The sequence below is a fragment of the Podarcis erhardii genome (genome assembly GCF_964252035.2).
Source record: "Podarcis erhardii genome assembly, chromosome: 1".
Lineage (NCBI taxonomy): Eukaryota > Metazoa > Chordata > Lepidosauria > Squamata > Lacertidae > Podarcis > Podarcis erhardii.
In genome coordinates, this window is record NC_138497.1 from 138,530,840 (window position 1) to 138,541,452 (window position 10,613).

Below are 10,613 nucleotides of genomic sequence, written 5' to 3' on the forward strand. Positions count from 1 at the left end.
ATTTGACCTGCGCTTCCATGGACAGCTGTGAGTCCAGAATGACTCCCAGTCTGTGCACCTGGTCCTTCAGCGGCACAGTTACCCCATTCAGTACCAGGGAGTCCTCCACACCTGCCTGCCTCATGTCCCCCAAAAACAGTACTTCTGTCTTGTTAGGATTCAACCTCAATCTGTTAGCCGCCATCCATCCTCCAACTCCCTCCAGACACTCATACTGGACCTTCACCGCCTTCACTGGATTTGAAAGAGAGGTAGAGCTGGGTATCATCTGCATACTGATGAACATCCAACCCAAACCCCCTGATGATCTCTCCCAGCATCTGCATGTAGATGTTGAAAAGCATGGGGGAGAGGACAGAACCCTGAGGCACCCCACAAGTGAGAGCCCAGGGGTCTGAACACTCATCCCCCACCACCACTTTCTGGACACGGCCCAGGAGGAAGGAGCGGAACCACTGTATAACAGTGCCCCCAGCTCCCAGGCCTCAAGACGGTCTAGAAGGATGTTTTGGTCGATGGTGTCAAAAGCCACTGAGAGATCCAGCAGAACTAGGAAACAGCTCTCACCTTTGTCCCTAGCCCGCCGGAGATCATCAACCAGTGCGAGCAAGGCAGCTTCAGTCCCATGATGAGGCCTGAATCCCGAATTGGAAGGGATCCAAATGGTACATAACAAAGGTACATATATTTGCATTAAGTCCGCACACCCCATGTACATTCTCATTGGTTGAAATTCTGTGTGAATCTAATATGGATGCAGTCATACACAGAATCACAGGTCTGCTTTTTTGTCATGTTTTCTCAAAGGACAAGAAATGCACACCAGAAAAGGAGAGTAAAAGACCAGAAGAAAGAAAGAAAGAAAGAAAGAAAGAAAGAAAGAAAGAAAGAAAGAAAGAATTCAGTAAACGCTACATGGCCTGTATACCTTACAAAATTCAGAAATGAAAAATGGAGTAACAGAGAATTCCTTGTTCAGAACTCCAAAATCCAGAGAGAAATTAATATGAGGCAAATTTCAGAAAGATTCTCAATCCAAGTAAAGGTGGAATTTTGCATGGGTCAACTTGGTTGTCTCAGAGTAGCCCCATTGAAAATAATGAATTTAAGTAATATGTATTAACTTCAGTAGATACAGTGTATGTAAAACTAGTGTTTATTATTTATTCTTATTTATTAAATTTGTATACTGCCCTAAACCCTCAGGTCTCAGGGTGGTTCACAGGATAAAAACACAATAAAAACACAAAATACATAATAAAAAAGCGCAACCCAATAACCCCTTCCCAACACATTTTAAAAGGGCATTGGATGTCAATCTGCCAAAGGCCAGATTAAAGAGGAGCATTTTTGCCTGGAGCCTAAAGGTGTATAATGAAGGTGCCAGGCAAACCTCCCTGGGGAGAGCATTCCACAGACTGGGAGTTGCAGCAAAAAAAGGCTCATTTTCATGTTGCCACCCTCCAGACCTCTCGAGGAGGAGGCACATAAAGAAGGGCCTCAGGATGGTCTCATATGGAAAGAGGCAGTCCTTGGGGTATTGCAGTCCTGAGCCATTCAAGGCTTTACAGGTCAAAACCAGCACTTTGAAACCACTCATAGACTTCCTAATCAGCAATAGTTTCTCTGAAGTCCTTTTAGACTCTGTTAACATGCCCTGTTTTTATGTGCATCAGTGTACAGCACTGTGCACCACATGCATTCTATGTGCATTAACAGCCACGACAGCTCATAGTAGTACGAGTGAAAAGAAGCATGTGAGCAATGCTTATTTGCAATGTTTAAAAGTGGGTGAAATTGTAATAGATTGGGGAAACAGTGGCTCTGAGCAGGTTTGGAAAAAATGTGAGGAAAACAGTTATTGTCACAAATATTTTCATACCCTTCAATATGGCAGTTTTCACATTGAAAACCAGTGGTATAGCACCATCTAAGGACATCCCTAGACTGTGTTGGGTATCTGTGAGCCTACTCATGTGAGCATAGCCCTCTGACGCTGCCAGAGGATAAGGAACTCACTTGTTGGACCAACCCAACAGGGTTATGCATGTTCAGTTGTGTGTTTGATTGTAGCCATGATGTTCTGCCTCCTTAAAAGGGTTGAAAAACACATTACCAGCAGTATTCCTCCAAAGCTGGAACTCATAATGAAATCTAAACTGTAACCTTCAGTACGTCTTTTACTATTCTGTAGGTATGCCATGTAGTATAGTGGAACAATATCTGTATTCTGATACCGTTGCCACATATAGGGTATTGGGAAGAATGTTATATTTCCATTTTACTTGTTCTGTATGTTTTATATTTAAAATAAAATTTTAAAACAAATCAATTACTTTTGTCCAATATTACCTCTGAAAACAGCTTAGCTGTAAACCCATGAGATACTGAGCCATGAAGAAGCTGGCAACAACATGCTCTCCAAAATGTCAACTACTTCTTATCACTTAGGGCTGCCATACGTCTGGATTTTCCCGGACATTACCGGGATTTTAAAGACGGAATTGATGTCCGGGTTGAATTTCCAAAAAGTGGCACCTTGTCCTGGATATTAGGCAAGTCTGTCGAGAAAGTTCAACAACTTTCGGGCTGTCCTGGTTTTTACTTTTTGAAATATGGCAACCCTATATTACTGCTCAGTGAAGAAATGGTCCATGTAGGCCAGCAGGATTGCCCTTAGGAGATGACACAGGTCTTCTTTGCTTTGGCAGCAGAAGTGAAGCTTTCTTCCAGTTACTTACATGATTGCCTCCTGCTGAGGCTCTGTAAGAACCAGCACACAAGAACAACTGGTGTTTTTCTTTTGTACCAAAGCTACCAAACTTGTGAAGCTTATCAAAGATGTGCATATCAGTGTAAGTCTGTGTGGTCAGCAGGGATCCTTTATTTCTGTCATTCATGTTCATTCTATTCCCTTTCCCCATCTAGAGAGAGTCACATGCTGAAAGAACACATCTGTGTATAGAAACATGTGTAGAACTCCTGCCATTTGCTAAACACACAGAATTGTGGTCAGGGCTGGCCCATGTAGTGGCAATGGCTGGTGCTAGATCACATGACCCACAGTAGCCTCCATGCGCTAAAATAAAATTCTTGCTTTTATAAAGCCCTGCTTTGTTCACTTCCTCTGCAAATCCAGCCCAAAAGCACCAGTAAATCCTAGCATCAGAGTCTGAATGTTCCATAAGAATATTTGTAACTAACAGCTGGCGATGCTTTCATGTGGCCTGGAATGGAATCAGAGCTGGGGAGGTTTTTTTAGGAGATCCTTTTCACTCCAACGGCACATTGATTTTCATGGCAGCTGCTCAATACTGCACTTTGATTACTACTTAAACAGGTTGCGCAGCATCCCTGGTAAACCAAAGTCATGTGTTTGTCAGATAGGTTAAAAATAGCCCAAGAAGCTGCCATAGGGAGAATCCGTAATTGCATCTCCCTGCTACCTTAGGAGGACAGACTTCCCTGTCCTTTGTAAAGAGCAATTGTTTCCAGGTGCTCTTCAGTGCAATCTAAAAGAAATAGGCAAATCCATAAGCATTTTTCACCGTCAGTCTTTGCCAGCTACCTGGGATGTGTTGATGGCTTCCAGCAAGTTCATAGTGATCCCCTCCATATTTATTTTCTACTCGCCCGCAGCCAGGCTGTCATAGTCTTGCTATGTCATGTGTCAAAGCTTTACTGATGCTCAGAGTTTGAAATTCAAACATTTGAGGATCTCTCCCTCGTTACAGTCGATCAGGTATATGAAGACGAGCAGCAAAGTCAGTCCTCAGGGAATGTGCAGGCGACCTTGGAACGGACAGATCACGGAAGTACCCCGGCCAAACCTAAGAGGAGGCGTGTAGTGGTGATAGGGGATTCCCTACTGAGGGGAACAGAAGCAGTGATCTGTGGGCCTGACAAGATGTCTCGGGAAGTGTGCTGTCTCCCCGGGGCTAAGATCCAAGATGTAACTGAACGACTGCAAGGAATCATAAAACCCACTGACAAATACCCCTTCCTCTTGGTTCATGTGGGAACCAATGACACTGCAAGCAATAGCCTCCAGAAGATCAAAAGAGACTATGAGGCTCTGGGCAGGAAATTGAAGCAATTAAATGCACAAATTGTCATCTCATCTGTTTTCCCAGTTGAACGATGTGGCCCAGGGAGAGAGAGAAAAATAGTGGAAGTGAACAGCTGGCTTCGCAAATGGTGTAAACAGGAACGGTTTGGATTCTTAGATCACGGACTGCAGTTTCTTGAAGATGGACTTCTGGCAAGAGATGGGCTGCACCTCACAACGGTTGGGAGGAATGTTTTTGCCAAAAATCTCAGAAACCTCATCAGGAGGGCTTTAAACTGACTAATGTGGGGGAGGAAGACAGTGCTCCTGAAGGTAGGAGTCTATCAATTGATGAAGATGATCATCCAAATGTCATAGACCAAATGGAGCAGACAGCACGCAGACCTAGTGGTGGGAGGAAAAAATCCTTAAATAAGAGACACGGGGGAATGATTAATGGACTTCAATGTCTGTACACTAATGCGCAAAGCATGGGTAATAAACAAGATGAGCTTGAGCTCTTGGTACAGCAAACTAAATATGACATAATAGGCATCACTGAAACCTGGTGGGATAAGTCCCACGACTGGAATGTAATAATGGAGGGTTACAATCTATTTCAGAGAAACAGACCAGACAAGAAAGGAGGAGGAGTGGCGTTATATGTCAGGGATGTGTATACCTGTGAAGAGATCCAAGATTTAGAACCTCAAAGCCAAAGTGAGAGCATTTGGGTCAAAATTAAGGGAGAGATGAATAACAGGGACCTCATTGTGGGAGTTTACTATAGATCCCCAAGCCAAACGGAGGACATAGATGATGCCTTCGTGGAACAGATGGCCAAGCATGCAAAAGGACGGGAGATAGTAGTAATGGGGGACTTCAATTACCCGAATATTTGCTGGATGTCAAACTCAGCCAAGAGCATAAGGTCAAACAGATTCCTCACTGGCCTTGCAGACAACTTCGTTGTCCAGAAAGTGGGAGAAGCAACAAGAGGAACAGCCATTTTAGATCTGGTCCTAACCAATGTTGATGACCTGGTTAGTGGGGTAGAAGTGGAAGGATCATTAGGCGCGAGTGATCATGCTCTTCTGAAGTTTACTATACAGCGGAAAGGAGCAACCAAGCATACTAGGACTCAATTTCTTGACTTTAAGAAAGCCGACTTCATAAAACTTAGGGAAGTGCTGGGTGAGATCCCATGGACAGTAATATTAAAAGGAAAGGGGGTTCATGATGGCTGGGAGTTTGTTAAGAGGGAGATAGTAAAAGCACAACTTCAGGCAATACCAATGAGACGGAAACATGGAAGGTGCCTAAAGAAGCCAGGGTGGCTATCTAAAGAACTTTTAACTGAGTTAAGATTAAAAAAGGATGTGTACAAAAAATGGGAAAGGGGGGAAACCACCAAAGAGGAATTCAAACAAATAGCCAGCACGTGTAGACACAAAGTCAGAAAAGCTAAAGCACAGAATGAACTCAGGCTTGCTAGAGAGGTTAAAAGCAACAAAAAAGGCTTTTATGGGTATGTTCGTAGCAAAAGGAAGAACAAAGAAACAGTGGGGTCACTCAGAGGAGAAGATGGTGAAATGCAAACAGGGGACACAGAAAGGGCTGAACTCCTCAATGCCTTCTTTGCCTCAGTCTTCTCCGATAAAGAAAACTATGCCCGACCTGAAGAATTTGGAGCAAATGATTCAGCAGAGGAAACACAGCCCAGAATAACTAAGGAGATAGTACAAGAATACTTGGCTAGTTTAGATGTATTCAAGTCTCCAGGGCCAGATGAACTGCATCCAAGAGTATTAAAAGAACTGGCAGATGTGATCTCAGAACCACTGGCAGTCATCTTTGAGAATTCCTGGAGAACAGGCGAAGTCCCGGCAGACTGGAGGAGGGCAAATGTTGTCCCTATTTTCAAAAAGGGGAAAAGAGAGGACCCAAATAATTACCGCCCAGTCAGTCTGACATCAATACCAGGGAAGATTCTGGAGCAGATCATTAAGCAAACAGTCTGTGAGCACGTAGAAAGGAATGCTGTGATCACCAATAGTCAGCATGGATTTCTGAAAAATAAGTCATGTCAGACTAACCTGATCTCGTTTTTTGACAGAATTACAAGCCTGGTAGATGAAGGGAACGCAGTGGATGTAGCCTACCTTGATTTCAGCAAGGCATTTGACAAGGTGCCCCATGATATTCTTGTAAAGAAGCTGGTAAAATGCGGTCTTGACTATGCTACCACTCAGTGGATTTGTAACTGGCTGACTGACCGAACCCAAAGGGTGCTCATCAATGGTTCCTCTTCATCCTGGAGAAGAGTGACTAGTGGGGTGCCACAGGGTTCTGTCTTGGGCCCGGTCTTATTCAACATCTTTATCAACGACTTGGATGATGGACTCAAGGGCATCCTGATCAAATTTGCAGATGACACCAAACTGGGAGGGGTGGCTAACACCCCAGAGGACAGGATCACTCTTCAAAACGACCTTGACAGATTAGAGAACTGGGCCAAAACAAACAAGATGAATTTTAATAGGGAGAAATGTAAAGTATTGCACTTGGGCAAAAAAAATGAGAGGCACAAATACATGATGGGTGACACCTGGCTTGAGAGCAGTATATGTGAAAAGGATCTAGGAGTCTTGGTTGACCACAAACTTGACATGAGCCAACAGTGTGACGCGGCAGCTAAAAAAGCCAATGCAATTCTGGGCTGCATCAATAGGAGTATAGCATCTAGATCAAGGGAAGTAATAGTGCCACTGTATTCTGCTCTGGTCAGACCTCACCTGGAGTACTGTGTCCAGTTCTGGGCACCACAGTTCAAGAAGGACACTGACAAACTGGAACGTGTCCAGAGGAGGACAACCAAAATGGTCAAAGGCCTGGAAACGATGCCTTATGAGGAACGGCTAAGGGAGCTGGGCATGTTTAGCCTGGAGAAGAGGAGGTTAAGGGGTGATATGATAGCCATGTTCAAATATATAAAAGGATGTCACATAGAGGAGGGAGAAAGTTTTTTTTCTGCTGCTCCAGAGAAGCGGACACGGAGCAATGGTTCCAAACTACAAGAAAAAAGATTCCACCTAAACATTAGGAAGAACTTCCTGACAGTAAGAGCTGTTCAACAGTGGAATTTGCTGCCAAGGAGTGTGGTGGAGTCTCCTTCTTTGGAGGTCTTTAAGCAGAGGCTTGACAACCCTATGTCAGGAGTGCTCTGATGGTGTTTCCTGCTTGGCAGGGGGTTGGCCTCGATGGCCCTTGTGGTCTCTTCCAACTCTATGATTCTATGATTCTATGAATGGCGTGCAGTTACTCCCAGTGAGCTTCCAAGATTCACATGGATGTAGGGCTAAGATGAAGCATAGCTAACAGTCTGTAATCAGACTTAGGATAGTCACTGTCTTGAATACTTTGGAAGCATCTGCAAGAAAGGCACTGCTACACCAAAACTAATCTGTGCAATTTCCTTAGAACTGCAGAAAATGTTAACTGATTAAAGCCATTACTTCAGAAACCATAGGAAGCAACTATTTTCTTTTATAAGAATTCAGAACCACCAAGGAAATGTTCTATCATTAATGGAAGCCACTCAAGGACTCCCATTATCCATGAAAGAGATAAATTTGGCCCATTTTCCTGCTGGGGCCAGATACCCAAAAGCATTCCAGGCCTCCCTCCCTCTTTTCTTTTCTTTTCTTTTCTTTTCTTTTCAAAAGAATCTGAAAAACTCTGAATGGAGGGAAATGGGGTATCAAAGGTAGATCAGCTCTACTTCAGGACCATTAATCTGCCAGATGAAGAATCCTTTAAACCAGGGTGGAGAACCTGTGTCCCACCAGATGTTTGTGGACTCCCAACTCCCCTATTGCAGGCTGGGCGGGATGAGAGCTGGAGTTCCACCTCTGTTTTAAATCATATGGGGAACCTGCTTCTTAATAGTTTGGGGGACTTTCCGGAGGAGAGGAATCCATTTCCTCTGAAATGAATTCCCCTAACTCCTTCACTGGTGATCTTTTTATGAAGCCTCATTTGCCTGTCTCTAATTAAGACCTATTTAAAGGTTCTAAGAAATACATCTACCCCAAAACCTCCAACTGCCCCAGCTGCTGCTTGTGTTCTGTGTCTGTGTTCTAGGCATAGTGGCCCAGAGGGTCTGTCACCTTAGAACTGGTCGGTGTCAAACTCCATTGCCTTCCATTTGCACGATAGCAAACTCTGACCATTTGAGCTGAGCAGCAGCATTGCTGTGAGGGAAACCTACCCAATGCTACGCTGAACTGTGTTTCATGTGGCTTCTGGTGCTGCCTCTATGAATTTATGTATTCCTTGCACTGGGAGAAATGAAGAACACATGCTTCAGCACATGCATTGCAGCAAAAATAGACTCATTTTTCTCTGGATGGATATAGAAGCCCATTGGGCTTGCCTTAGTTATGTCAAAACGATTGCATAAGATTTTTGTGATGTACAACAGAATCAAACAAATGAATTCTACAAAATGTGATGTTATGGCTATATAGTGAATACTGGGAATTTTCTGTTATGAGCAGTGATACTGATGTTATCAACCATCTGAGGGTCTCATTTGTTGTGAACATGCTGTGTTCCTAAGCATGCATATACCAAATTAAAACACCCTGTTTACTGCAACATCCTTTCAGATAAATATTTTAACCTTCCTGGCTGAGCCCTTCAACAAGCATATTGATGGAATCTATTTCTCTGATGCAGATAAAACTCACTGGAATCACTCCCTTGAATGTCAGTGGACTGAAAATCAGCCTGCTACAGACACAGGGAAACAAGATTGGCATCCCCTCTGCCTGTACTTTGGGTATAAATCCTCGTGTTTCCTTTTGAATCCCATGGTGCATTCTCAGTTTTTGATTAGACCTGCTCTATATTTAGCAGTTTGTTCCCTATCCTGTCTTTTACAGCATTTGACTATGTTGTGTTTATAATGAATGGCTGCGAAGTTAAACTCCGAGTTATATAGTCTTAATTAATACTTCAGTCTGGAGAGAACTGAAGATCTGCTCTGACAGGTGGGCCAGGATTGGCTTAGAAGCTATGGACATGATTGCTGCAAGACTTTGGCAACCCATCAAAAATACATAAATTCAGGGCACCTGAAGAAAATATGTAAGAGACCAGATTATTGCTAAATGTCTTTATTTATCTTTCCCAAATGCTATGTAGCTTACAAAATGGAGATTAATCAGCCAGTATTTTACAGGAGAAAATTAAACATTCATTTGGAGCCCATGGTTGCTCATTTAGAAAGACAGCTCGATAACCACTGAAGGCAGGCCTGTAATCTGTCCAAGGAAGCCATAGCGTGCAAATGACAAAGTTGTTGGTGTGCCACACTCGCAGGTAAGTTGTTTTGTTTCTGCACGGCTCTGCCTGCCAAACTTGTTGCCAACAAGGTCCTGCTAGCTCTCTCCTTCATCTTATCTGCTTACACAGAGCCAACGTTCCATTCTCTCCCTCTCTCTATGTTCTGTCAGTGTTCTTGCAACTTATGACTGTACCTTACTTTAGGAAAAATGTACTTAGAATGCATGCAGCAAAGCAATGAGTACAAAAGCAGATTAAGCATGATTACTTACTCTAATCAGGACAAACGATGAATATATTTGATTCTTCCTCCATTGAAACACCTCACCAGTGAAGGATGTATGAGTGCTTAAAGAGACAAAGAACTGAACTTGTAACAACACACGTCTGGAAACAAAAAATGAAAGGAAGGGCTGCACGTGCGTTACGGATTATATACATTAAGGATTAAATGCAAGTTGCTGTTTACAAGGTGATACAAAGGGCAGCTGAATGAATGAACAACATAATGTAGATACATTGTGGACGTATCCTGTAACAGGGAGGAAAATATTTTCTTCTTTAGGAAGTTTTATTAAACTAAATAAACTTGGTTTAATTTGCAATAATTTGGAAAATTAATAGAAATAACCGACAAAAAAGTAGTTTCCCCTTTAAATTTTTGAAGTCGTGGCCTGGCCACAGAATGCGAGATTCCCTCAAGTGGATGGATGCCCCCGTTGCCATACCTTTGGTTTTCCCAGACACATCCAGGGAAATTTACATATACAGTCCCTTGAGTGCCACGGACCTCGAAAAACCAGAATCCTCCCCTTTCAATCTATTGGACGCCCCCCGCTTCCTTCATGGGAGAACACGCACAACCTTTAGGATGTGTTTTTGACCACTTCTGAGAAAAGAGCAGTATGGGCCCATGCTAAGACCATAGCCTCTTATCATTTGTTGAAGGTTCATGAATTGCAGCGGGAAAAGGATGAGTCACCTAAGTTTTGGGAGAGAATCTTTACTACAATGAGACAGTTTAGTGAGCTGGACCCTGTAGCAGCAGAAACTGCTTGGGTAGTGGCAATTATAGGTAGGAGGTGCCTATCCAGACATTAAAGGTAAAGGGACCCCTGACCATTAGGTCCAGTCGTGACCGACTCTGGGGTTGCGGTGCTCATCTCACTTTATTGGCCGAGGGAGCCGGCGTACAGCTTCCGGGTCATGTGGCCGG

General features: G+C 43.5%; 1 long non-coding RNA gene across 1 annotated transcript; it reads right to left on the bottom strand.

Moving 5' to 3' along the window:
• Positions 1–9,212: 9,212 nt before the first annotated feature.
• LOC309337382 lies at positions 9,213–9,712 on the bottom strand. Its single transcript, XR_014154237.1, has 2 exons — positions 9,670–9,712; positions 9,213–9,595 (listed from the first exon to the last, which is right to left on the bottom strand). It is a non-coding gene; the product is annotated as an uncharacterized lncRNA (long non-coding RNA).
• Positions 9,713–10,613: the final 901 nt, after the last annotated feature.